A 26,686-nucleotide genomic window follows, 5' to 3' on the forward strand; every position below is an offset into this window, starting at 1 on the left:
CTTTAAGATTCACAACCATGAAATAATTCGTTAATACTACCCTTTAAGTCAACTGAAAACTAACATTTAAGTTTTCGCGAAAACGTTCAATAAGCTAAGGACATAAGGACAAGAACTTTCTCTTCTCTGCATTATGAGTACGATGGCTGAGCTCAGTCCTGTGTACAGGAAATTTTTCTTTCATGGTTCATGTGAGGAAACAAGAAATCACAATAAATCAGAGTTGAAAATAGATTGCAGCGACTAATGTAATAAAACAAATAACTCCAATGTTCCATTAGCCATCTATTAGAAATCGTGAATCAGACGTTGTCAAAAGTCCCAATTAATTAAATAAAAATAAGTTATTGTTGCTGGGACACTAGTTTAAAAGTTATTTTATTGTAATGGCAACAAAGAGGAAAATGCGTTGGATTTTAAACCAAAGATTTTGTTAGAATAAAGTAATTTTTATCAGATTGTTTTATGACAATATACAACTTTTATTGTAAGTAAGATCAGTTTTTAGAACAGACACGACGTTTCGATCACTAGGGTAATTGATTATTGTGTAAAAACTTATGTACTTGATAATGATCACATCAGTGACCGAAACGTCGTACCTGTTCTAAAAACTAATCTTACTTACTGTAAAAGCTGTATATTGTAGTACAATATACTTTATTAGTTATTAAATTCAAAACTAAACCGTAATCTGAGGATCGCGGGTTAGAATTCATGTCACACCAAACATGCTCGCCCTTTCAGCGGTGTGGGCGTTATAAAGTGAAGATCAATCCCACTATTCGTTGGCAAAAGAGTAGCCCAAGAGTTGGCGGTGGGCGGTGATGACTAGCTGCCTTATCTCACTTCTTATACTGCTAAATTAGGGAGGGCCAGCGCATGTAGCCTTTGTGTAGCTTTGAGCAAAATTCAAAAAGCAAACCAACAAACAAACAAAACCAAAGTATTTTAACCAGATGATCCACATTTTTCAGAGATTTATATCACACAAGACATGATAGTAACAACAAAGTGCAACTATAGATTACTTATTTAAATATTGTTAAGAGTTACAACGACCATATCTTATTAAATAACAAGAGGAAACGTCAGTACAAACAATGTCATGAGTAACAGTGCATTATCCACATTGATTACCTGTGTTCATTGTTTTATGCTAACTGATAATTTCAACGTTACCATATGGATGCATATTAGCATGTTTGTGCCTTTATGTAGGCAGTTAATCAGACATTGTATGAAAGATTTTCATATATCTTACTACAGTGGTCACCGTATGCATTTTATGATTGTAGAAATAACTTCTTGTGGTGGTACAAACAGCATCCCGGGAGTGGATAAATTACATCTTTTGATATTATGGACAACGTATTATATCATAGACAACATTTTATGGTAGTAGAGTTAAAATTTAGTGATCATACAGACAGCTACTTGTGATTAAACAGACATTTTACGGTTGTACAGAGAACAGTCTTACGATGACAATATAAATATTATTACGTGAAATATGTCTTAACATGTAAACGTTAGAGATGTTTTGCGATGCCTTGATGATCAGTCACTGCTTCAATTATTTGGTTATTAACTGTTATGATGTATCGTTAAAAATGGCCATGAGAATGCCTTGAACTTTCAGTTAAAACGTTTTTATAATGGGACTTTCCTGATATTCTGACTGTAACAAAAATTAAAGAGGTCAAATAATAATTTAGTAGAATTCATTGCAAAGAAAATAAACAACTTTTATAGTGTGGCGAGTTTGTATACTAATTAATGTGCTTCACTACGCTGCGGGACATTCCCTTGAACCGGGAGAGGGGAATGTGTGTGTTTGTGCAGGGGTCTTTCAAGGTTACAGCCATCTTCATTTTCACAGACCATTGAAAGCAGGTATGGTATGATGAACCTCTTTTCAGCAAAGATTTTATCGACGACGGAAGAACCCAAACACATGTAAACTGATCAAACGTCTCTTTTTTGATCTTTCTGTTCATGTGTGTGTGTTATATAACTTTTCTATTTTTTCATTTTTCGACAATGTGAGAAACTCCGGAACTGAGTCGATAGAGTTTGAACACCAAGTATGCGTAAAGTTTCTTACCGTTTCATAAACAGATCTTTATTTTCGATTTAAGACATTTCTGGTTAACCATCGTAAATAATCGGAACTTGTAATAAATTATTTTGTTTGACTTTATAGACTCCTATAATTAAATTAAAGTTAACAAGAAACTACGAATTTCGAAGTAGTTTCTTTGAGAGGAAGGCCACATTAGAAAATCGAGCCCCAGATTTTAGAGTTGTAAGTCCGTAAACGTACTGCCATCTCTCCAATGGATAATGTATTTAGATGAACCACAAATAATTCTCATTTGTGCTCGTTTTGTGATTTTTTTTTCTAACGAGATGTTACAGATGAAAACTGTAACTCCTTCTTCAACGGTAGTTTCGTGAAGCGTGGCTATTCAATCATAACAGAAGACATATTTTTCGGCTACTTTTAGCTTGAGTCACGCTAGCATAAAACAACATTTTAAGGATGTTTCAGAATTTGAAATTATAAAGTTCATTGTTTACTTGTAAAAGGCCCGGCATGGCCAAGCGTGTTAAGGCGTGCGACTCGTAATCTGAGGGTCGCGGGTTCGCATCCTCATTGCGCCAAACATGCTCGCCCTTTTAGCCGTGGGGGCGTTATAATTTTACAGTCAATCCCACTATTCGTTGGTAAAAGAGTAGCCCAAGAGTTGGCGGTGGGTGGTGATGACTAGCTGCCTTCCCTCTAGTCTTACACTGCAAAATTAGGGACGGCTAGCACAGATAGCCCTCGAATAGCTTTGTGTGAAATTCAAAAACGAACAAACAAATACTTGTAAAATTCCATTTCCATGGCGATAAAGTATACATGTTGACACACGTGTCTGGAAAGCAAAGTTAAATGATAACTGATAACGTTTAAGAATACAAACTAGTTAACGATGTTCTTAGCTAAAATAGGGTATAAGTTGTAAAGTATTGCGCTATAACACAATAATTTAAGGCAAGAAAAATTATATGAAACAGGTTGTATTTCTGTGGAATTCGTTCCCAGAAAATAGCTAAAAATCGACATTGTAGAGATTTCAAAAAGTTTTGTTGTGAAACAACATGGACACACATTTAAGTTTAACAATAAAAATAATTACATAAAGAAAGCGTTATTACTTTACCACTGTTACTGAACTGGTTTTCGCAATACTCGCTTAGACACGTTTGACTTGTTTTTCGTTTGAGAACCCTCGACCCTCAGAACTGTGCCTAGTGAAGTATGCCAGTTTCTTGTTCGTAGTTACTGTTGTTTGAGGTGAAGTGCGCACGTGTAGTCTGCAGGTACAGGTGTGTATCAACAACACAGCCAACCGAACAGAAATGAAGCACAGCTACTAAGGACTTGTAAGTGTTATTTACTGTATTAGTAAGTAAGGTTGAGTGTAGATCTTAATGTAGATTCTAACTTCACGGTACGCGTGTTCCAGCCAAAACTGCCTTAGCTTTATATACAGATGAGCATTAGCAAAAGATTCATTCGAAGTGTAATGATAAATAACAGAGCGACAGTAACAGCAAAAACATTTGACACGTGTATGTACAGTACCGAACATTTAATTATTGAGCGTTTCGGAATATACATATTCTATCTTTAGCAAGTTATATTGAACGTAGCGAATAATTCGGTGTAAATATTTTAGAAGTTTTAAAGTTTTACGTTAAAAAAAATGTAACAGAATAAAAGGGTGAAGTATATTAAAAGACAACCAAAAAGGTAAAGTTAGAATAATGTAACAATACAATACGAATATTCAGAACAGATTTATATACCACATCCACCACATTTATATACGATTTTTGAACACACAGATGAAGGTAATAGGTATTTAGACTGGAACAGATTTTTCATTCTGATAAGTAATTTAAATATAATTTGTAGTTAAACTTTTGGTTAAAACGTTTTAGTTATTTTTAAAATTTATAACTTCACTGTGAAACTGTATTGACCTAAACAAGAAAACCCCCAGTTTTAATCTGTATTTATTAACAATGTGTTTTCTTTTGGGGGGAGCTGAGATTTTAATTTTGTGTATATTTGTAATGTAGACTCTAGTTTCTATACGCGAAATACTGCTTTCAAAAACTCTGAACTACTAATTATTATATAGTGATTGTAGCTGCAAGATAATTAATAACAACTACGACAATAGATAAAGCAATAAAATAATAATACGAACTTGAATGACGTACAACACATGACAACGCTCTGAGAATGTGTGCGATACAAGTTCGTTTTACAACGATTTATCTTGAAAGCCTCATACATATAGTATTTCGATTGTAATCACTTAAATATGAAACCAGGAGTCTGCTGGATGTTTTAATTAAATAAGGGTATGCAATAAAAAAACAACGAGAATGCCTTGTGGAACAACCTATGATAAAAAATTCATAAAAGACAGTTACCCAAAAGGGGGGGATAGGTTCGTATCGCTTGACATCTCCCTCCTCCCCACTACGAGTAAGTCTGGAGAGTATTGTAATTGTTGATGTTGTAGTGTGGAACCTATATACACACACAAAATAGATTCTACACCTGACACCTTCTGAAAAGTTCTGAAAGTTTCTTCTACTCTAATGACATAACAAATTTATGAATACTAAGTATCAGTGGTCTATGGATCTATATAAAAGAATATCAGTCTCTCTATAAATTGGTTTGTTTGTTAGTAGTAAAATGTATTAAGATTACCACGTTTTGTAAATCAGTTTAAGTTGACTAACTGTCTTAGGTGGTGAGTCAACATTCTTGCGCTACAGGGTGCAATAATTAAGATGCGTGTCAACAACACAACCTGTGAGACAACTATGCACAGTCCTTAATTACAGAAGGACCACAACTGTAACTGACAGACAATTAGAGTTTCATGTTGCTTTGACACTCTTTATTTGCGAGTACTGCTATGCTATTCTATGATGTTTAGCAAGCTTGAAAGTTCATTATTTGCTATATTTATTTAAGGTTGTTCTTACATAATTTCAGACTGTTGAAATATAAATAAACACGGGTGCGTGCGAAACCCCGTTTTGTATTTAACTCAAAGTTTTATGTTATAGACGGATCGCATAATGGTAAAAAATACTTCGATTATCATATAAGACGTTTTTAACTTTATTATTAATATTCTAAATTCATAATAAGCCAATGTAAAACCCATTCGTATCATTCACCATCTTTGGCCGTTTTCATATGTCTTGTGGAGCGTCCAAATACCATTACATTGTCATTTTGTCAGTTATCATAAGTTGTGAAGCACTGAAACATCATTGTTCGATATCATTTGATGTGGACCTTCTAAACACCATTATCTTGTAGTTTTGACCGTTGTCTTACTGATATTCGGAGAATGTTACATTTATTGATTCGTAATGGTGAGAACAAGCTCATCACAAGTCTTTAATGTTCTTTGAAACCGAACTTCCTTTTTGATCCTACATATCTGATGATGATCCTATACCATAGGTCGAGACGTTGTAGCTATTTATTATAAGCAATCCTAATTTTAAAATTGGTGTATTTTCTTTTACAATTACGTTTGGTAGGTTCCTCACTAAACATCATCTGTCATTGTTTATAGAATCAAGGCAATGTTGTTTAATGCAGACAGATAGTCGAGCACGTTTGACCATCTTACAGAGATTATTGTTGAAAGTGGTTTTATAGAATCAAGATGTTTATTTTCTCTATTAAAAATATGATAAACATGAATAATTATAAAATAACCACTTAAAAACTTTAGGCTCGATGCAGCGAAAACAACGAGGTTATTGATGTTGTTATTTATAATTAAGCACAAACTACACAATGGGCTATCTCTTATTTGCCCACCAGGGGCATCTTATATTCAATGTCGAGGAACATTGCTAGTTCAGTGCTTTATTTCTACTTAACATTAAAATAAAAGATGACTAAGCGGTGGTAAAAAAAATCAGCTTAACCTTTTGAAAACGAGAACATTTAAACAATCTGGAACATTAATATTAAAAATTAAGACTCCAAATATATGTTAAAACTTTCTTGTAAAATTAAATTTTTTATAATCCATTTTTAAAGTTCAACGTTTCGTAGGGTTTGTATTACACGGAAAGCATCTGAATATTTAATATTGACCTGAAATAATTCAGTTTTGTAGACAGACTCTTTCGTTAGCTACGAAACTACTGTCTTAGCACAAATACTTTCTTCTGACGTTTCCTCTTGCGTCATTTGTGTGAGCTCCAGGGGCAAAGTAGTATGAACTACCTTACTTATCCATACACTTGTCGAGCTTTTCATTGAAATGCTATAGTTTTGTTCATAAAACTTAAGATATATTCTCTTCAACAACTAGCAGTAGCTATGGGAGTATATCTATGGTGCAAAGTTAGTGATGTTTTTGAGTTTTACAGTTGTATTTCATATGGAAGGGGTGTCTTATTTTATTATTAATCTTGCAGCGGTTTGTTTGTGTTGAATTTCGCGCAAAGTTAGATGAGAACTATATGCGCTAGTCGTCCCTAATTTATCAGTGTAAGACTAGAGGGAAGGCAGCTAGTCATTACCACCTACTGTCAACTCTTAGGCTACTCTTTTACCAACGAATATTTGACAGAAAGATAGCGTAGTGTTTGAATTGTGGTTTATATAGCAAAAATGATAAATCAAATTAAGCCCATGGACATCCGTAGACGTTTTCTCCAGGAAAAGATAAATTAGTGTGAAGTCAAAAGCTGTATTTTCTAATTAAAGTAAGAAGTTCAGTATAGTTATAAGAACACGAATGCTTTAGGTATTATGGTTTTTCTAATATAATTAAAGTGTACGATACAGGCTATCTTATACCACATGCATAAGAGAGTTAATATTCTAATCATCACTTTAAAACCTTCGCGTCAAGGATGAAACAGAATTAGCATTTTTTATCCTCGTTTCCATGTGGAACTGACGTCACAGAAAAGCTTACTTTGGAACTTCTAAACTTTTCACGGTTGAACAGGCATATTTTTATCTATAGATGGAAAGAAAGGTCTGAACAATAGTAATTAAAGGTTTTTACTCATGTATATGTATTATTCTAAAAATTCAAGCATGACAAAAAAAGAAACGCATACCAATAGGTTAACAGGTATGACGTCATTGATATGGAACCCACTTTGGTTACTATGCGTTACGCCATCTATATGAAACTCCTTTCTTTACGTCGTAGGTTACGTATGTTGACAGATGTACATAATGTACGAACAACAAGGACATTTGGTCCTTCAAAGATGTCCTTGTATAACTTTTCTTTGAGAAAAGTAAACACCTAAACACGCCGATCCGGTCGAATAAAGTTTACTTTTTCCCACGGTGTAGTAATTTTTACACAAACACTGGAGAAGTTGCAGTTTTACCACAGTGATCTGGAGCTTGAGGCGAAAGTGCTGATCGCCCAGTGCGTAGTTTTCGCTAAAACAAAAGCAACAACTTTTTTATTTATTAATTTTTATTATTCTACATAGTACTACTTTTGATTTTATTATTTTCACTATAAAAATTATTTCACATTGTGAGTTTAATGGACTTAGCATTAACGTAAACCAATTAACTTCTACCACAGATTGGTAGTTAGTTGCTTTCGTAGGCCTAAATAAATGAAACTTACCACAATATTGGGTAGAATATTTAATAAATTAACATTTATTTGTAATTACTCATATGTTAATTTTCTGTTTTTATTATCTTGTTATAATGATTGTTTTGCATCGTTAACATAATATATTGTTTTATGGTTAATCTAAGCTTCATGGTCTGGTTGAACTTCGTGAGATAATGTTATTGGGCTTATGGCTAAAAATAATGGAACAGTGACGGTACTCAACTGATCAAACAACGAATTCTAATCATTGTAAATAATATAGTTTAAAATTATATTTAGTTAGATATGCTGATTACAATATATATATATATATATTTAGTTCTGATTCACCTCAGTGTAGGAAGTTAATATTAATTTAAATTCATGCTTTTCAATTTTCAAGGAATCATCGATTTCTCTCTTACACTGTGTTAGCTGGATTCTAGCCTCTATCTTCTAAAATTTGAACATGTGCCTCTCTCTTTCCTAACGTTTTAGAATACGCCAAAAAAAGGGTATTTATCCTATCTACTCTCCCATCCCAATAAGAGCATCCCTTTTCAAAAGAAATCAAGAGCTCTTAACATATTCCTATAAAATAACTATTCCATCCCGAAAATCGTTCTATAAACCCCTTTCTTAAACCTTTCTGAGATATCAATATAATTTTTTAGATAAGAAGACCCAAACTGTACACAGTATTCTCTAGTGAGACCTAATTAGTATTTTGTATATAGAGACAATTATCTTTTTTTCTTTTTTTTTACTTGTAATCAGTATGTGGGTAAAGGAAAGTCTAAAATTTTATTATCTTGTTTACTGGCAATGAAACAGTGCCTTGATGACTTGAGTGACTTATCCACTATTGAGTTAAGATTATTTTTTCCAGTCACATTATTCAATGAGCTTCCATCCATTTTGAGCTTGTGATCCGAGCTATGGTAACGTAAATATTAAAGGTTATTTTCTAACTATTTGTCCAGCTTAAACATTGATCCAAATAATTTTGTAGTATTTCAACATTCTCATTAAAAGCTATAAATACTCAAACGTTAGTGCTATGAGCAAACTCTCTTAACTTTGTCCCTTATAATTATCATTAATGTAAATGAGGAAAACAATTAATGGTCCAAGCACTGACCATTGAGACATATTACTGATAATAAGAGGCTATTTCAGCTGTGATCTATTAATAAAACCTTTTTCTTTGTCTAAGCCATCCATTCTGTGATCCCTTTTGTTAACCTGAAGATGACCTGAGAAGGTCGAAACGTTGTTTGTACTTTATTTTTATTAAAGTTTTAATTTCCACACCAGTTGTCTTGAGAATACATTTTGTATTCCAATTAATTAATTAGTCATGAAATCTTATGAAAATTTCTGAAAACCTAAGTGTACTAAAGCTATATACCCACCCCGCATTGTTCAGCTACCAAATAACATCCTTAAAAACAGTTAAGGAAACTGTGCATTACTCATTTATCTCTTTTTTTTCTTTCTTTTTATAATATTCTACTCTACTAAATAATTTTCTAAAGCTTTTTGTATCAAGCCCTCTAGGATTTTTCATTATACAAAATAAAACATAATTGGCGTACAATTATTAAGGTCTTCTCTAATCATTTCTCCAAATGAAGTTCTGGGTGTAGATGTGAATAATTTGAAAACAATTGAATTATTCTGTCATTTATCAGATATGAAATTAAGAAGGGGTGAAAAATTCTCTTGTTAAAAATAATAATTTTTTAAATTTTTATAGTCTTTCCTTTTTTGGCTTTCTATTTACTGTAGTGCGAACATCAAATAGAATTATGTTTTTTACACGTTTTATACAGTTACTACTAAAATAAAATTTGAATTTTTTTACGGTGCTATTTATAATTCAAGTTATACAGAAATATATTCATAACTACTGTTTATGTGGTTAAGCTTGTTTAATGATTGTCAACCCCTGATTTTGTTTAATTGGTTAACTCTTGTTTCATTTGGATGTTTCTCCCAGTGGTTTTGTTCCACCGTTAGAGATGACAAAGTTGATTTTTGTATGTGGAAATTAACTTATACCTATAATTTTGCTGTGTTCTTTACATAGTATTTGTGCGAATTTAATTTTACAGGCTATATTTTTTAAATTTAGACGTTTCTAAAAGTTTGAATTATTATATGTATGAAGGTTGGTTTGACTTAGCATTCTGAAAACGATTTGATAATTAGTTTTCTTGAAGTTTTGAGGAACAACGTGAGCAATATAAAAAACGAGATGAGCTTGAGTGAACTTATAATTGAATTTATTAAACTATTAAGAAGTTCAGTCTGAACTAATAAAATATTATTTGTTTGAATTTGTTAGTCGGTTAGCTACTGCAGTGCTGTGATTATTGAGATTTTGTTTTGACGAAGAAATAGATACGAGAGAATTAGCAAGTGAATGAAATTATATATTATGAATACAGGCTTACAGTGATAAGCTGACTTGCAGTTGAAGCAATGAAACACAATTATTATCACCAAGTGAATTAAATTTTTCATTATTTCAGAAATAATTTGCTTGGCGATGGAAACTTTTGCAATAGTTACATTTTTATATGAAGTAGTGTTCCTTTTATATTACTAACTGATTTCTAGAATCAAGTTTTAAATCTCTGTTAACGAACTAGTTAAACCTTTTCAAGTTTAGAGCTCACCGTTTTTTGTATTAATTACACAAAACGTCAGTAGATTAACTATACATTTAAAACGACTGAAGAATTCTGGATTGAGCGAAAGCATCGTCGGCAATGGATATTACAAATACAGCGTGAACTAGATAAATAACGTAGTATTTTATAATATAATAAGGGCAATACTAATGACTTATTACAGGTATAAATATAATAAAAAAAATTCCCAGATTGTGTTACGTATTACAACTGGAACTGAGTTAAATTATAACTTAACTGCATCAAATTTACAGTATTTGCCAAGAAGATTGATATAAATATATTTTAATATGAAAACAATGATACAATTTATAATAATGGTTATTACAAATAATGGTTGATATACAAAAGTTTTAGAGATATACAAACCAAAGTGAGTCTTATATCTAATATGGAACTTCCCAATCAAGGGTTTACGATGAGTGAATTAATTTCGAGTTGATATCTGTACAATTCACTTAACTAGTTAGCTCTTCGCCGATCATACGTGAGTTTTCACAGCTGAAGTTATATAGTGTCTTGGTAAAAAGTCTTGTGTCCGATGTTAACCTGCTGAAGTTAAACGGCTTGTATTGTTTGAAATTTATAAACGTTCCTGGTCAGAAATCTGAAGTTCCGATTAATAAGTATTGATCTCACTAATGGCTTGTGAGGTTTATAGTATACCAAGTATAGCATACGAATAATATGTATATACATATACTGTCCCTTGACGTGTCACTTGGGTGCATTTTATACGTGTGAGAAGAGTATCTTGAAATGTTGACATGCACAACAATATTAGTGTTTGCATATATACATATGTTGTTGATTTCTTACACTCGAAAATCTTCTATAAAACTTTATATAAAAGACGGGTATTTCGCAATACATAATTAACAGTATAAGCTACATGTATTTCTAAGTATATATTTAACTAACTGAAACAAATATCGATATTGAAATAGATATATAATAGTAAATCTCTTACAGTTGTAAAAGGCGCTCACACCATAACAACTGTTGTTGTATCAACTGACTTATATAAATGGTGTTCTAACCACTGCTGTTATCATTGTATCTCAGTTGACCTGAAGAGCTTTGGCTTGAGCCAAATGCATCGCCGGCAGTATGATTAAAATAAATACAATAAGAGAAAACAATAGTAAAACAAAGACAATAAATATAGTATAATAATAATAATAAATCAAACCCAAACAATGGCAGAAAATATAATAGTGATGAAAACAAAAACAATAATTGAAAACCTATATTAAAGATGGAGAATAACATTAGAAGAGAAAAAAAATTGCAATAACAATAATAAAGACAAATAAAATACAATAATAAAGCCAATAACAACAAACAATACAATAATAAAAAGCAATAACAGTAGCAGAAAAAGACCATGAAAAAGGGGTGAAATAAGAATACAATATAATAGTACTAAAAGCGATCGTGGTCATTTGTAATTTAAGCACAAAGCTACTCAGTGGGTTATCTGTACTTTAACATATTCGATTTTTTTTTAACACTTCATGGCAACTACTTGTGAACTTCTTTGCAGGTATGGCACGATTCTTTGATGAATCTCTTCATGTGTTACCACCTATGTTATTCGATAAACTTTGAGGCCGATACGCGAACAAGATTAATTATTATTTTATAAATTGAAAAACAGACATCAATGAAGTATAGTATCTTAGTCTAACCTAAATGAACATCGTAAGACATAGACACACTTTTGTGAAATAAAGCAGAATAAAAAAAAATCTTAACTTCTAACTTTAATATTAATAAACAGATCTTAACGCTTTTATTCGAATCTCTGGCGAGAGATTTCTTTATAACACGACCAAGACAAAGTGATTCTTTGAATAAAAGGCTTTATTATTTGTTCAAACCATATAAGGTTAGCTACTATGTCTACCAAGGGGAATCGAACTCCTGATTTTAACTTTTTAAATCCATGGACTTACTGTTATCCCACCAGGGTACTTTTATTATTTGAAGGTTTGGTTTGTTCTAAATTTCGCGCAAAGCTACTCGAGAACTATCTGTGCTAGCCATTCCTAATTTAGCAGTGTAAGACTAGAGAGAAGGTAGCTGGTCATCATTACCCACCTCTAAATCTTGAGCTACTTTTTTACCAACGAATAGTGGGATTGACCATAACTTTATAACGCTCCCACGGCTGAGAGGGCGAGCATGTTTGGTGGTACGAGGATTCGAACCCACGACCCTCAGATTACGAGTCGAGCGCTGTATCCACCTGGAAATAGTTTATTTACAACAGAGCAACTTATAAAAATGTAAACTTTCTATTCTATGGAAAGTAAAATCATTTGTTCACTAAAATTTCCTGGTTCAGGTGCCAAGAAAGAAAAAGTGCTTCTAATGAAAACATCCCAAATTTCCATGGTTCTCAACTTTCAAAAAATTATTTCTGAATTTATTCTAAGAAAAGAAATGGCGTGGGTCCATTTTACGTTCGCTAAAATAGTTTGTTTATTTGTTTGTTTTTAAATTTCGCACAAAGACTACTCGAGAGCTATCTGTGCTAGCCGTCCCTAATTTAGCAGTGTAAGACTAGAAGGAAGGCAGCTAGTCATCACCACCCACCGCCAACTCTTGAGCTACTCTTTTACCAACGAATAGTGGGATTGACCGTACATTATAACGCCCTTACGGCTGAAAGGACGAGCATGTTTGGCTATGCCGGGCCTCGCTAAAATAGTAACAGCTTTTGTCTCCAAGATAATTCCCTTATCAGTTGTTGCACAATTACATCAAATAATCACAAGTAGCAAAGCTGAAAACTGTAGGTATCAGTCTCCTTGTATCCGCCAGGTAATATTGCAACGTAATTTGAAGAGAAATAAGAGAACAAAAAATTCTGTTTAGACCACTACTGTATTTTATAAACTCCCTTAGTGGCTTTTACACATTTTCAGTATCCAAGACACAATTCTGTTGATTAACCACAAATTCATAATATGTAATTTTTCTGAAAACGGATCCAGTCACCGAGTTAAGCTGAAATAAGTTACATTGTTCTTGTGAATGTTTTCATTACGTTTGGCCTTGAATCTTCTTACACAGTTCATTCAGACACCAAGTTATGACATTGTGGTTTGTAATTTCGCAACGTAGTTTCCATGTAACGACGATCCAATGCGCTAACTTCCTCTAAGAATAGAGAATAAATTCTGAGTATAATGAAGCAGTAGGGTTTAAGCCTTATGGTTCGAAAATTATGTGATTAGAAAATCAGAAATTGCTTACAGCTTTAAGAATGAGCGTAAAAATATTAACAATCTAGAAACAGTTCGTCCACAATTGAAGCACAATCTGTTTGTTTTATTTATATGTAAAAACGGCTGGTTTGGGTTGAGAAATTTTTATGTAGAGGAGCGAACAACGTTTCGACCTACTTCGAATTCAATACTTCATCAACATCAATAAGTTTCTTCCACAAACTGCAGAAAACATTATACACACACACCTAGACAAAAAGCAAAACCATCCAAGAAAAGTAAATATACCCCATGATTTAAAAATATCACAAAACCATATACTGCTGCATACCATATATTCCCGACATCAGCAGAAAAATAACCAACATTTGGCAAAAATTAGTAACAAAATATGACATCCCAAAGTTATTCAAAAACCAGACACAAAACTGAGGTCTATACTATGTAAAAACTACACTGACAAAAACCACACCAACATTATTTATAAAATGCAATGTGATAACTGCCACAACTTCTATATTAGAGAAACAAGTAGAAAAATGGAAACCAGATTCAAAGAACATAAAAAGTCACCTTCACACGTTTTTGAACACTGCAAATCAAATAAACACAACATAACCATAGAAAACACTCAAATACTAAACAAAGAAACAAACATAAACAAATGCAAAATTAAAGAAGCCTTTCTTATACAACAACACAAGCCCAAATTAAACCAATTCAAAGGAACACCTTTTTAACCTATATTAATAAATATAAACAAACATCCCACGCTCAGTTACACCACCCCCTTCAAACATACGGTCAGCTATCGATCAGTTACCTTTTTTTTTCTTTGTGAACCTGGCGATGACCGAAGAAGATTGAAACGTTGTTCGCTCCTCTACATTGTGCTTTCTCTATTCATACCAGCCATTTTCACACACATAGTTTTCTATACAAGTGGGTTTTCTTGTCATCACTACACACATAGTATTCTATACAAGTGGGTTTTCTTGTCATCACTACACACATAGTTTTCTATACAAGTGGGTTTTCTTGTCATCACTACACACATAGTTTTCTATACAAGTGGGTTTTCTTGTCATCACTACACACATAGTATTCTATACAAGTGGGTTTTCTTGTCATCACTACACACACTATACAAGTGGTTTTCTTGTCATCACTACACACATAGTATTCTATACAAGTGGGTTTTCTTGTCATCACTACACACATAGTATTCTATACAAGTGGGTTTTCTTGTCATCACTACACACATAGTATTCTATACAAGTGGGTTTTCTTGTCATCACTGATTCTTTTTTTGTCTTGTGTAAACGCATCTCTTATTTCAATTACCCAGTTAGTTATAATCATATTTATTGCAGTGCTCATAAAATAGGCAAGAACAAGAAGTTAATATATAATTTTCAAATTGAAAGCAAGGTGATTTAAAAGTAAAATGATTCTAGGAGATGTATAAAAAAAAGGCTTAATACGTTATATTAACGTGACAACCATAGAAGATATTGAAGCCCCAGTGGAATGAAATATATCGGAACTACGTTTTGAAGTTATTTAGCGTTACTTAAGTTGTGTGAAACCACTGAAAATTGGTCATTTTTTGAGAATAACATTTAACAATTTTCTGATAAATCAAAATATTCATATACACGAATCATAAATATATGTTCAGATCAGATTTAGAAATTCAAAGAAAGAGATGGAATTGTTCAAAAGAAACAACGAGTATATGCAAATCTGGGGGTACCGAGACCACCCCTGCTAAGCAAAGTGCAGTGTCTTGACACAGGTAAGAATCTACGAATAAAAAAGTCATAACATAAGGTTTGTTTGTTTTTCGAATTTTGCGCAAAGCTACTCGAGGGGTATCTGCACTAGCCGTTCCTAATTTAGCAGTGTAAGACAAGACGAAAGGCAGCTAGTCACCTCCACCCACCGCCAACTCTTGAGCTACTCTTTTACCAACGAATAGTGGGATTGACTGTCACATTATAATGCCCCCATGGCGGAAAGAGCTAGCATATTTCGTGCGACGAGGATTCGAACCCGCGACCCTCAGATTACGAGTCGAACGCCTTAACTCACCTGGCCATGCCGGGCTGTCATTACGTAAGGATCAGCTGCGATATAATAACAAAGGATCTTGGTATAGAAAAGCGTCACAAGTCGCGTGTACACAAGCTGCTTCCATGACACATCTGTTAAACCGACGCACACCTTAAGCAGCTGGAGAACAAAACAAATGTTCACACTATTTCATACGAACGTATACCGGTGAATTTCTCATAGTTTTTGTGTGATCAGGGTGCTGATACGAGTGCAAAGAAATTGTCGTCTTTTTACACTTGATGGTTTATTAATAGAAGACACGGAGGTGTGCTTCGGACAAGACGGTCTTACGGCGGAGCTATTTGCAGTGGTAATTGTGCTGCAAAGATATTTTAAAGATACATGATCGTAAGATTGAGCACAGTCTGACGCGGTAAAATTTCAGAATTATTTTGTATATGTAAATAAAAAGTGATTTATTTCATCGTAGAAATTGCTACTGCCAGTATTCCTGCATTGATCTGAAAAAATAAAAACGTGTGTGAATGTGTGAATGTTTATTTTCATAAAAAAACCCAAAAACTCTCAGGCATGTACAGACGCCGTACACTATTTGAAACAAATATGTTTGACGGTGTTATCGGTAAGTCACTGTTGCTAAAAAGGAATGATAAATATTATGTTCTGGAAACATTTGTAAGTTCGATAATATTCAGCATATAAAAGCGAAACGTTTCTTTTTTTTTACTTTTTTGCAAAACAAAAGCTTTCGAACGATTTCTTCTTCTGATCATTATAGTGCATTAATTAAATACTAGCTTACCTTGTTTTATCTACTTAAATTGGAAAGGACAAAATTTAAATGCTGTAAATATTGTCACACTCTTTACTTCGCTTCGCTTCATCTTTGTGGGTATTTGGGTATGTTAATTTTTGAATACCCAGGAGGGTCAAGTGCACGAGACCTCTTCCTCCATCCCTAACTTTCATGTCGTCTACTCTTTGGAGTGTGTTATTGGGTAGAACTTTGGGCCAGAGTATTACACCGTACTCAGGCCCTTTTCAGGGCAATGTCTATGTATAGTCTTGATTTGCCCTTCTTTTTTAAAGTTTTTTTTCAATATTTCTATCGTTTTCTTGTTTGTTTGTTTCTTCACTTGTATATAATCTTTTTTTCCCATATATATGAAATACTACTACTACTGCTAATAATAAAAGAATAAAAATAAAGTAAGGTACAATAAAATAAAACTAGTTTTAAGCGTCTAGTGCGTGGTGGCCAGCTTGATTTATATTTCTTAAACATATATTTATAGGAGAGAGGTATTTAGGACTATGTTAATCATGCACGTAGTATCTGTCGAGATCACACATTAAGTCATTTTTATGCCAATTATTATTAAAATAATTTAGTGCATTATACAAGAGTCTTATAGATATTGTTTCTATGTTTGCATACTTGTGTATGAATGTGGATGGAGTACTACGTGGTACTTTATAGGCTGAAGTTAAAACTGAGTTTTGTATTCTTTGTAGTTTCTGTAATTGTTTTTGTCATATGTTTATCCAGGCAGGAGATGCGTATTCTATTATGGGTCTGATGTATGTTTTGTAGATTTTTATTATATTATCAGGTGATGTTCCTTGATTTTTACCTGAAAGACTTGTATAATTTGCTCTTTTCCAGATTCTTATCAGGATATTGTTTGTTTGTTGTATCCACGTTAATTTGGTATCATAGGTTAATCCTAGCAATTTGGCAGAAGTAGCAGTCTGTAAAAGTGATCCATTCATGTATAACTTGGGTGGATCTTTTTTTAGTTTATTTAATCTGCTGAATAATATTAGTTGGGTTTTCGAAATATTTATTTTTATTCTATATTTCTGGCAGTATTATTCTATATTATTCAGGACTGGTTGGAGGTTTGTTGCTGCTATTGAAGAATGGGGTCACTTTTCCAGACCGCTACGTCGTCAGCAAATTATGATGCAAAACCTAAATTTAGGTCCGACAGAGGCATATTACTCACATACATGATAAATAAGATAGGACTAACTACCCCTCCCTGCGGGACTCCTGCATCAGGTGAAAAGGACCCTGAGTGGCCCCGTTCACATCTGCTTTACACGTTCTCTTTTTCAGGAAGTTGGATAGCTAGTGAATAATTCCCTGCTCTTTACTCTCTCTCTCTCTCTAGGTGTTTGGGAATGTATATTTGTATACCCAGGAGGGTCAGGTACACTAGATTTCTTTCTCTTTCCATTACGTAGTTGGAATGGACTGATTAATACATTTAGAGTAAATATAAAATGTCTGAAGTAATAGCATAACTTTAAATTTGGTCCTTTCCAGGGCAATGTCCATTTATGTTGTTCTATCTTTCTTTTTAAATAAGTCTAGAACGTAGGTGGCCTGTTTTATTTTAACCCTATTTTATTACTATTATTATTTTAAATTTTATTTTATTTTAAAGATCTGATGTATAGATTTAACGGGGAGAGGTGTTTAGGTCTCTCTTCATCACATATGCAATACCTGTCTAGTTCGCATAACAACTCATTTTTTTGCCAATTTTTATCAAAATATTTTATTGTACTATGTAGAAGTCTATCTGGTGTTGTTTGTGTCTTTGAGTAAATGCGCATGAACTGTCACACTGTGTTTGTTTGTTTTGAATTTTGCGCAAAGCTACTCAAGGGCTATCTGCCCCACATTGTGTCAACAACATGTCGTCTGTAGATCTTCATAATGTGAGAGTTGCTGCTTATTGACAATCTTTACAAAGTTATTTTTGTAACTGTCTAGATTTAAGATATCGTTATGTTTGTTTGTTTGAATTAAGCACGTGTTTACACAATAGGCTAGCTGTGCTCTGCCCAGCAAGAGTATGGAATTCACGTTTGTTGCATTGTAAGTTCGCAAACATACCGCTATGCTATTGGGTGGGGGCTTTTATTTAGTTATGACTGATGTTTATTTAAACTATAAAAAATCTACTAACTTACGAGAAGACAGAAAACAAAAGAGACCGATTACTGTTAACTAGATCATATAGAGTCTGTAGGAGAGAGAAAAAAGATTAATGTACAGTACGTGATATAGAACCTGTAGGACAGAAATAACATATTACTGTACAGTACGTGATATAGAACCTGTAGGCCAGAAATAAAATATTACTGTACAGTACGTGATATAGAACCTGCAGGACAGAAATAACATATTACTGTACAGTACATGATATAGAACCTGTAGGACAGAAATAACATATTACTGTACAGTACATGATATAGAACCTGTAGGACAGAAAAAACATATTATTGTACAGAACGTGATATAGAACCTGTAGGACAGAAATAAGATATTACTGTACAGTACGTGATATAGAACCTGTAGGACAGAAATAACATATTACTGTACAGTACATGATATAGAACCTGTAGGACAGAAATAACATATTACTGTACAGTACGTGATATAGAACCTGTAGGCCAGAAATAAAATATTACTGTAGAGTACATGATATAGAACCTGCAGGGCAGAAATAACATATTATTGTACAGTACGTGATCTAGAACCTGTAGGCCAGAAATAACATATTACTGTACAGTACGTGATATAGAACCTGTAGGCCAGAAATAACATATTACTGTACAGTACGTGATATAGAACCTGCAGGGCAGAAATAACATATTACTGTACAGTACGTGATATAGAACCTTTTGGCCAGAAATAACATATTACTGTACAGTACGTAATATAGAACCTGTAGGACAAAAATAACATATTACTGTACAGTACATGATACAGAATCTGTAGGACAGAAATAACATATTACTGTACAGTACATGATACAGAATCTGTAGGACAGAAATAAGATATTACTGTACAGTACGTGATATAGAACCCATAGAACAGAAATAACATATTACTGTACAGTACGTGATATAGAGCCTGTAGGACAGAAATAATATATTACTGTACAGTACGTGATATAGAGCCTGTAGGCCAGAAATAACATATTACTGTACGGTACGTGATATAGAGCCTGTAGGCCAGAAATAACATATTACTGTACAGTACGTGATATAGAGCCTGTAGGCCAGAAATAACATATTACTGTACAGTACGTGATATAGAACCTGTAGGCCAGAAATAACATATTACTGTACAGTACGTGATCTAGAACCTGTAGGCCAGAAATAACATATTACTGTACAGTACGTGATATAGAACCTGTAGGCCAGAAATAACATATTACTGTACACTACGTGATATAGAACCTGCAGGGCAGAAATAACATATTACTGTACAGTACGTGATATAGAACCTGCAGGACAGAAATAACATATTACTGTACAGTACATGATATAGAACGTGTAGGACAGAAATAACATATTACTGTACAGAACGTGATATAGAACCTGTAGGACAGAAATAAGATATTACTGTACAGTACATGATATAGAGCCTGTAGGCCAGAAATAACATATTACTGTACAGTACGTGATATAGAGCTTGTAGGCCAGAAATAACATATTACTGTACAGTACGTGATATAGAACCTGTAGGCCAGAAATAACATATTACTGTACAGTACGTGATATAAAACCTGCAGGACAGAAATAACATATTACTGTACAGTACGTGATATAGAGCCTGTAGGCTAGAAATAACATATTACTGTACAGTACGTGATATAGAGCCTGTAGGCCAGAAATAACATATTACTGTACAGTACGTGATATAGAACCTGTTGGCCAGAAATAACATATTACTGTACAGTACGTAATATAGAACCTGTAGGACAAAAATAACATATTACTGTACAGTACATGATACAGAATCTGTAGGACAGAAATAACATATTACTGTACAGTACGTGATATAGAACCTATAGAACAGAAATAACATATTACTGTACAGTACGTGATATAGAGCCTGTAGGTCAGAAATAATATATTACTGTACAGTACGTGATATAGAGCCTGTAGGCCAGAAATAACATATTACTGTACGGTACGTGATATAGAGCCTGTAGGCCAGAAATAACATATTACTGTACAGTACGTGATATAGAGCCTGTAGGCCAGAAATAACATATTACTGTACAGTACGTGATATAGAACCTGTAGGCCAGAAATAACATATTACTGTACAGTACGTGATCTAGAACCTGTAGGCCAGAAATAACATATTACTGTACAGTACGTGATATAGAACCTGTAGGCCAGAAATAACATATTACTGTACAGTACGTGATATAGAACCTGCAGGGCAGAAATAACATATTACTGTACAGTACGTGATATAGAACCTGCAGGACAGAAATAACATATTACTGTACAGTACATGATATAGAACCTGTAGGACAGAAATAACATATTACTGTACAGAACGTGATATAGAACCTGTAGGACAGAAATAAGATATTACTGTACAGTACATGATATAGAACCTGTAGAACAGAAATAACATATTACTGTACAGTACGTGATGTAGAGCCTGTGGGCCAGAAATAACATATTACTGTACAGTACGTGATATAGAACCTGTAGGCCAGAAATAACATATTACTGTACAGTACGTGATATAGAACCTGTAGGCCAGAAATAACATATTACTGTACAGTACGTGATATAGAACCTGCAGGGCAGAAATAACATATTACTGTACAGTACGTGATATAGAACCTGCAGGGCAGAAATAAGATATTACTGTACAGTACGTGATATAGAACCTTTTGGCCAGAAATAACATATTACTGTACAGTACGTAATATAGAACCTGTAGGACAAATATAACATATTACTGTACAGTACATGATACAGAATCTGTAGGACAGAAATAACATATTACTGTACAGTACATGATACAGAATCTGTAGGACAGAAATAAGATATTACTGTACAGTACGTGATATAGAACCTATAGAACAGAAATAACATATTACTGTACAGTACGTGATATAGAGCCTGTAGGACAGAAATAATATATTACTGTACAGTACGTGATATAGAGCCTGTAGGCCAGAAATAACATATTACTGTACGGTACGTGATATAGAGCCTGTAGGCCAGAAATAACATATTACTGTACAGTACGTGATATAGAGCCTGTAGGCCAGAAATAACATATTACTGTACAGTACGTGATATAGAACCTGTAGGCCAGAAATAACATATTACTGTACAGTACGTGATCTAGAACCTGTAGGCCAGAAATAACATATTACTGTACAGTACGTGATATAGAACCTGTAGGCCAGAAATAACATATTACTGTACACTACGTGATATAGAACCTGCAGGGCAGAAATAACATATTACTGAACAGTACGTGATATAGAACCTGCAGGACAGAAATAACATATTACTGTACAGTACATGATATAGAACCTGTAGGACAGAAATAACATATTACTGTACAGAACGTGATATAGAACCTGTAGGACAGAAATAAGATATTACTGTACAGTACGTGATATAGAACCTGTAGGCCAGAAATAACATATTACTGTACAGTACGTGATATAGAGCTTGTAGGCCAGAAATAACATATTACTGTACAGTACGTGATATAGAACCTGTAGGCCAGAAATAACATATTACTGTACAGTACGTGATATAAAACCTGCAGGACAGAAATAACATATTACTGTACAGTACGTGATATAGAGCCTGTAGGCTAGAAATAACATATTACTGTACAGTACGTGATATAGAGCCTGTAGGCCAGAAATAACATATTACTGTACAGTACGTGATATAGAACCTGTTGGCCAGAAATAACATATTACTGTACAGTACGTAATATAGAACCTGTAGGACAAAAATAACATATTACTGTACAGTACATGATACAGAATCTGTAGGACAGAAATAAGATATTACTGTACAGTACGTGATATAGAACCCATAGAACAGAAATAACATATTACTGTACAGTACGTGATATAGAGCCTGTAGGTCAGAAATAATATATTACTGTACAGTACGTGATATAGAGCCTGTAGGCCAGAAATAACATATTACTGTACGGTACGTGATATAGAGCCTGTAGGCCAGAAATAACATATTACTGTACAGTACGTGATATAGAGCCTGTAGGCCAGAAATAACATATTACTGTACAGTACGTGATATAGAACCTGTAGGCCAGAAATAACATATTACTGTACAGTACGTGATCTAGAACCTGTAGGCCAGAAATAACATATTACTGTACAGTACGTGATATAGAACCTGTAGGCCAGAAATAACATATTACTGTACAGTACGTGATATAGAACCTGCAGGGCAGAAATAACATATTACTGTACAGTACGTGATATAGAACCTGCAGGACAGAAATAACATATTACTGTACAGTACATGATATAGAACCTGTAGGACAGAAATAACATATTACTGTACAGAACGTGATATAGAACCTGTAGGACAGAAATAAGATATTACTGTACAGTACATGATATAGAACCTGTAGAACAGAAATAACATATTACTGTACAGTACGTGATGTAGAGCCTGTGGGCCAGAAATAACATATTACTGTACAGTACGTGATATAGAACCTGTAGGCCAGAAATAACATATTACTGTACAGTACGTGATATAGAACCTGTAGGCCAGAAATAACATATTACTGTACAGTACGTGATATAGAACCTGCAGGGCAGAAATAACATATTACTGTACAGTACGTGATATAGAACCTTTTGGCCAGAAATAACATATTACTGTACAGTACGTAATATAGAACCTGTAGGACAAATATAACATATTACTGTACAGTACATGATACAGAATCTGTAGGACAGAAATAACATATTACTGTACAGTACATGATACAGAATCTGTAGGACAGAAATAAGATATTACTGTACAGTACGTGATATAGAACCTATAGAACAGAAATAACATATTACTGTACAGTACGTGATATAGAGCCTGTAGGACAGAAATAATATATTACTGTACAGTACGTGATATAGAGCCTGTAGGCCAGAAATAACATATTACTGTACGGTACGTGATATAGAGCCTGTAGGCCAGAAATAACATATTACTGTACAGTACGTGATATAGAGCCTGTAGGCCAGAAATAACATATTACTGTACAGTACGTGATATAGAACCTGTAGGCCAGAAATAACATATTACTGTACAGTACGTGATCTAGAACCTGTAGGCCAGAAATAACATATTACTGTACAGTACGTGATATAGAACCTGTAGGCCAGAAATAACATATTACTGTACACTACGTGATATAGAACCTGCAGGGCAGAAATAACATATTACTGTACAGTACGTGATATAGAACCTGCAGGACAGAAATAACATATTACTGTACAGTACATGATATAGAACCTGTAGGACAGAAATAACATATTACTGTACAGAACGTGATATAGAACCTGTAGGACAGAAATAAGATATTACTGTACAGTACATGATATAGAGCCTGTAGGCCAGAAATAACATATTACTGTACAGTACGTGATATAGAGCTTGTAGGCCAGAAATAACATATTACTGTACAGTACGTGATATAGAACCTGTAGGCCAGAAATAACATATTACTGTACAGTACGTGATATAGAACCTGCAGGACAGAAATAACATATTACTGTACAGTACGTGATATAGAGCCTGTAGGCAGAAATAACATATTACTGTACAGTACGTGATATAGAGCCTGTAGGCCAGAAATAACATATTACTGTACAGTACGTCATATAGAACCTGTTGGCCAGAAATAACATATTACTGTACAGTACGTAATATAGAACCTGTAGGACAAAAATAACATATTACTGTACAGTACATGATACAGAATCTGTAGGACAGAAATAAGATATTACTGTACAGTACGTGATATAGAACCTATAGAACAGAAATAACATATTACTGTACAGTACGTGATATAGAGCCTGTAGGTCAGAAATAATATATTACTGTACAGTACGTGATATAGAGCCTGTAGGCCAGAAATAACATATTACTGTACGGTACGTGATATAGAGCCTGTAGGCCAGAAATAACATATTACTGTACAGTACGTGATATAGAGCCTGTAGGCCAGAAATAACATATTACTGTACAGTACGTGATATAGAACCTGTAGGCCAGAAATAACATATTACTGTACAGTACGTGATCTAGAACCTGTAGGCCAGAAATAACATATTACTGTACAGTACGTGATATAGAACCTGTAGGCCAGAAATAACATATTACTGTACAGTACGTGATATAGAACCTGCAGGGCAGAAATAACATATTACTGTACAGTACGTGATATAGAACCTGCAGGACAGAAATAACATATTACTGTACAGTACATGATATAGAACCAGTAGGACAGAAATAACATATTACTGTACAGAACGTGATATAGAACCTGTAGGACAGAAATAAGATATTACTGTACAGTACATGATATAGAACCTGTAGAACAGAAATAACATATTACTGTACAGTACGTGATGTAGAGCCTGTGGGCCAGAAATAACATATTACTGTACAGTACGTGATATAGAACCTGTAGGCCAGAAATAACATATTACTGTACAGTACGTGATATAGAACCTGTAGGCCAGAAATAACATATTACTGTACAGTACGTGATATAGAACCTGCAGGGCAGAAATAACATATTACTGTACAGTACGTGATATAGAACCTGCAGGACAGAAATAACATATTACTGTACAGTACATGATATAGAACCTGTAGGACAGAAATAACATATTACTGTACAGAACGTGATATAGAGCCTGTAGGCCAGAAATAACATATTACTGTACAGTACGTGATATAGAACCTGTTGGCCAGAAATAACATATTACTGTACAGTACGTAATATAGAACCTGTAGGACAGAAATAACATATTACTTTACAGTACATGATACAGAATCTGTAGGACAGAAATAACATATTACTGTACAGTACATGATACAGAATCTGTAGGACAGAAATAACATGTTACTGTACAGTACGTGATATAGAACCTGTAGAACAGAAATAACATATTACTGTACAGTACGTGATATAGAGCCTGTAGGACAGAAATAATATATTACTGTACAGTACGTGATATAGAGCCTGTAGGCCAGAAATAACATATTACTGTACAGTACGTGATATAGAACCTGTAGGCCAGAAATAACATATTACTGTACAGTACGTGATATAGAGCCTGTAGGCCAGAAATAACATATTACTGTACAGTACGTGATCTAGAACCTGTAGGCCAGAAATAACATATTACTATACAGTACGTGATATAGAACCTGTAGGCCAGAAATAACATATTACTGTACAGTACGTGATATAGAACCTGCAGGGCAGAAATAACATATTACTGTACAGTACGTGATATAGAACCTGCAGGACAGAAATAACATATTACTGTACAGTACATGATATAGAACCTGTAGGACAGAAATAACATATTACTGTACAGAACGTGATATAGAACCTGTAGGACAGAAATAAGATATTACTGTACAGTACGTGATATAGAACCTGTAGAACAGAAATAACATAGTAGTGTACAGTACGTGATATAGAGCTTGTAGGACAGAAATAATATATTACTGTACAGTACGTGATATAGAGCCTGTAGGCCAGAAATAACATATTACTGTACAGTACGTGATATAGAGCCTGTAGGCCAGAAATAACATATTACTGTACAGTACGTGATGTAGAGCCTGTAGGCCAGAAATAACATATTACTGTACAGTACGTGATATAGAACCTGTTGGCCAGAAATAACATATTACTGTACAGTACGTAATATAGAACCTGTAGGACAGAAATAACATATTACTGTACAGTACATGATACAGAATCTGTAGGACAGAAATAACATATTACTGTACAGTACATGATACAGAATCTGTAGGACAGAAATAACATGTTACTGTACAGTACGTGATATAGAACCTGTAGAACAGAAATAACATATTACTGTACAGTACGTGATATAGAGCCTGT

The 26,686-nt window shown here is 33.8% G+C and overlaps 1 protein-coding gene across 8 annotated transcripts in view; it reads left to right on the forward strand.

The window, feature by feature from the left end:
- Positions 1 to 3,250: 3,250 nt before the first annotated feature.
- The window catches only part of LOC143229527 (toll-like receptor 4), a 72,136-nt gene continuing 48,700 nt past the window's right edge, over positions 3,251 to 26,686 (forward strand). The window contains exons 1-2 of one of the 8 annotated variants that reach the window (XR_013015918.1): positions 3,260 to 3,435; positions 15,305 to 15,421. The gene's annotated coding sequence lies outside the window, so the exon portion shown is untranslated. Of the gene's footprint in view, positions 3,436 to 15,304; positions 15,422 to 26,686 lie in introns of all 8 variants that reach the window. The other 7 variants (XM_076461994.1, XR_013015921.1, XR_013015919.1 and 4 more) reach the window with 7 other exon arrangements.

Source organism: Tachypleus tridentatus, chromosome 10 (genome assembly GCF_004210375.1).
Source record: "Tachypleus tridentatus isolate NWPU-2018 chromosome 10, ASM421037v1, whole genome shotgun sequence".
Classification (NCBI taxonomy): domain Eukaryota; kingdom Metazoa; phylum Arthropoda; class Merostomata; order Xiphosura; family Limulidae; genus Tachypleus; species Tachypleus tridentatus.